This window comes from Pristiophorus japonicus, chromosome 8 (assembly GCF_044704955.1).
Source record: "Pristiophorus japonicus isolate sPriJap1 chromosome 8, sPriJap1.hap1, whole genome shotgun sequence".
NCBI classification, from domain to species: Eukaryota; Metazoa; Chordata; class Chondrichthyes; family Pristiophoridae; genus Pristiophorus; species Pristiophorus japonicus.
The window spans coordinates 231,537,784-231,541,736 of NC_091984.1; the positions used below are offsets into that span (position 1 = coordinate 231,537,784).

General features: G+C 50.3%; 1 non-coding gene across 1 annotated transcript; it reads left to right on the forward strand.

Annotated features, from left to right (window-relative positions):
• Positions 1–2,929: 2,929 nt before the first annotated feature.
• On the forward strand, positions 2,930–3,129 carry LOC139270002 (U2 spliceosomal RNA). Its single transcript, XR_011594388.1, has one exon. It is a non-coding gene; the product is annotated as a U2 spliceosomal RNA (small nuclear RNA).
• The last annotated feature ends 824 nt before the right edge of the window (positions 3,130–3,953 follow it).

A 3,953-nucleotide genomic window follows, 5' to 3' on the forward strand; every position in this document is an offset into this window, starting at 1 on the left:
AACTTACCATAGTTGGGAGAGTTTTTAACAATAAAATATGTTCTCATAACTTTATTTTAATATGTTTTTGTGTGTTTTAAAACACTTGCGCCTGTAACAGTAGGCTATATGCCTGCTTTTTCAGGCGCAAGATTTTTGAGGACATTTGCTGGGCAAGATATCCGTAAATATCGCAATCTTGCACGTACAAATGTCCTTGCTTCCGATCTGGTTACGATCTGTCCAGCTCCAGCTTGACATAAAAACATAGAAACATAGAAAATAGGTGCAGGAGTAGGCCATTCGGCCCTTCGAGCCTGCACCACCATTCAATATGATCATGGCTGATCATTCCCTCAGTACCCCTTTTCTGCTTTCTTTCCATACCCCTTGATCCCTTTAGCCGTAAGGGCCATATCTAACTCCCTCTTGAATATATCCAATGAACTGGCATCAACAACTCTCTGCAGCAGGGAATTCCACAGGTTAACAACTCTCTGAGTGAGGAAGTTTCTCCTCATCTCAGTCCTAAATGGCCTACCCCTTATCCTAAGACTGTGTCCCCTGGTTCTGGACCTCCCCAACATCAGTAACATTCTACGCGCATCTAACCTGTCCCGTCCCGTCAGAATCTTATATGTTTCTATGACATCCCCTCTCATCCTTCTAAATGTATAAAGGCCCAGTTGATCCAGTCTCTCCTCATATGTCAGTCCAGCCATCCCAGGAATCAGTCTGGTGAACCTTTGCTGCACTCCCTCAATAGCAAGAACATCCTTCCTCAGATTAGGAGACCAAAACTGAACACAATATTCCAGGTGAGGCCTCACCAAGGCCCTGTACAACTGCAGTAAAACCTACCTGCTCTGATACTCAAATCCCCTCGCTATGAAGGCCAACATACCATTTACCTTCTTCACCGCCTGCTGCACCTGCATGCCAACTTTCAATGACTGATGTACCATGACACCCAGGTCTCGTTGCACCTCCCCTTTTCCTAATCTGCCGCCATTCAGATAATATTCTGTCTTCGCGTTTTTGCCCCCAAAGTGGATAACCTCACATTTATCCACATTATACTGCATCTGCCATGCATTTGCCCACTCACCTAACCTGTCCAAGTCACCCTGAAGCCTCTTGGCGTCCCCCTCACAGCTCACACCGTCACCCAGTTTAGTCTCATCTGCATGCGCATTGCGTGCTGAAAACCGGCTTTTCCGATGCCTCCCCGGGTCCGTAGAAACTTTATATGGGCCCGGGGACGTCGGAATTTCTACCCCATTATCTGATCATTATCACATTGCTGTTGTGGGAGCTTGCTGTCCGCAAATTGGCTGCCGCGTTTCCTACGTTACAACAGTGACTACACTTCAAAAAGTACTTCATTGGCTGTAAAGCGCTTTGAGACATCCAGTGGTCGTGAAAGGCGCTATGTAAATCCAAGTCTTTCAAGTCATTTATGTAGCGCACTTCAAGACCTGAGGATTTCCCGAAGCGCTTTCCAGCCAATGAAGCACCGAGATCTCTGGCAGACTCCTGAGTCTGACAGTCGTCTGCTTTAAGACCCTGACTATGGTATTGTTTGCCGGGGACGGGGTGGGGGTGGGGGAGCTCGCTCGCTTGTGAAGGCCCACCCATCTGGATGGCAGCTGACTCTGGTTTCTGTGCTATTTTCCGTGCCTGCTTTCTTGTCTCAACAAATTTCATTATAAATTTCCATAAATAAAGCGCCTCGGGGGACTTGTTGAAACCCCTTTTAAAACTGTCATGTCTACATTGTCGAGTCGAGCTTCACTTAATGTAATGCCATCAAAAGAAGCATGATATGTAAATCAGGGAGATATATTGTTTACAATTATGATCTCTTTGGGGCCACCCAGTACTTAATTACTCCATTGCACTCTGTCACCAAAGAAAACAGTAATTCTTTGAGCGCTGACACCCCTAGGGGAGACAACTTGGCTTAATATTGTTCATTAGACTGTTTGCGATTAGTGATTCTTTCCAAGGGCTTAATGAATTCATTAGGTTGAACAAATGATGTTGTTGTTAAAATTAAGACAGGAATGTCGGGGAAATGCACACTGCCAGAATCTGCTTGGGCTCGAAGCGAAATCTTGTTGGAGACGGAACTTTGGGGTTGTACTACCGCACCTAGCTTTAAGACCGTGAAAGAAGACATGGGGCTGTGGATTTTCCGTCTCCTGCCGCCCCTCTTAGCGCCCCAGAGGGGCGGCAATGGCGGCGGAAAGCACCTGCGCCTGTGCGGCCAGTTCGATGGCGGTTTTTGCGGGGGCGCGGAGCAGTACCGCCCGGGAGAGGCGAGCCGGTGTGCAACGCCCCCTGGTGGCGACGCCGTCTCGCTATTTGGCTCGTGCCCGCTCTGTAGCGCCCCCCCCCCCCTAATGGCAACACCTGGGAAAGCTGTACCGGCCGAAGGGATTGAAGAAATGTCTACCCTCGGGTAAGTGTGATCGTTTTTTTTATTTTTTGCGATTTATGTTGGGGGTGGCCGTCAGTAATGAATCGGGAACTGTTTTTTTTGGTGGTTTTCTTCAGGTTTTTCTTTCTCCACAGAAGCCTCTCTCGGTGTGCTCTGAGGCCGGCTGTGTAGCTCGTGATTTCCGCTTGCTCAGCCGGCCTAGTGCCCTGAGCGAGGTGTGTAAATGCCTCCCGCGGCACTCCGCCCCACACTCAGGGCCCAGCTGGTGAATTTTGCGGCTGGAGACACAAACCATTTCCCGGCGATAAATTTAGCGCTCCGCCCGGATTAACACAGGCGCAACCGAATTTCTCCCTGTTGAGGTAACACTTCAGAGACCCGACCCCGTCCGGGTGAAATGTGCCCGCGCTGTCTCAGCTGCTTTTCAACTGAGACCACCTCTGGTTCTTCTACTGAGTCAAGTCGCGTGGGTCTTAATTCAACATCAGCTCTTTGTTTCTCGAGCACATGCCCGGGCCTTTTGGCTAAGATCATGCGTAACTGACCTGACAGGGGAGTAACCATGACCAGAAAGTGGTTCTCCCTGGATCAGGAAGGTGGTTCTCCTATGCTTTTTGGAAATAGGAGGTGGGTGGGGGGGGCCTGCCCCATCCACCTCCATGGCACGAACCTGGTAATGCAGTACTTCCAGGAACGGCGCAGCCTTGGCTCTAGGCCTTTTGGCTAAGAGCAAAATCATTGGCGCAGAGTGATCTTTGTTTGGGCGCAAGGTGACCTTTGGCGTTTATGATCTGACAAGTTGATCTGACAAAGAATTGGAAAGATTGGCAACGAATAAAACATTAAAAAAAAAACATGCCCGCGAGAGCTTCTCTCGACCGATCGAGATGAAGCACTCTGCAGAATACAGAAATGGTTACGTTCTTGTACTTTTCTCGGTCCCTGTCCATGTGCTCCTGGGGGCGGGCCCCAGGGCGTGGCTCACATTCTTTCTCCTTGATTATATTATAGTTGCATACCTGTCGATAGTCGAAGGTTCTTGGCTTGCTTTTAATCCACTTAGTACATCTAGCTTATTTACCTTGTTTGCCCACCTGACTCCACATTCTTGAGTCATTACCTCAGAAATAGTGACAATGGCAGTTTGTTAATTAGATCATTATCCTGTCTGCGTTCTGCAACTAGCAGGCCGGGGCCATTGGAGGGAGCAGTATCTGGCAGCCCGGCCCGGAAATAGGCCCGGTCCTAGCCTGCAAGACCATCAGCAGGCCGGGGCCATTGGAGGGAGCAGCGTCCGGGGGCATACCACTGCAGGCCGCAGCGCGTGTTGCTGCAGGAGGGCGACGGCTGCGAAGCCAGGTCGCTGATCGCAGTGCGGGCAGGCACAGCAGGAGGGGCGAAGGAGCGGCAAGGGTTTGTGGAGGGAAGTGACCGGGGCCCAGGAGAGGTGTGAATCTGAGGCCCAGGAGAGGCGAGGGCCCAGGGGCAGCACGGGCCAGCCCACACTGCGATATGTGTGCACACTAGGTCC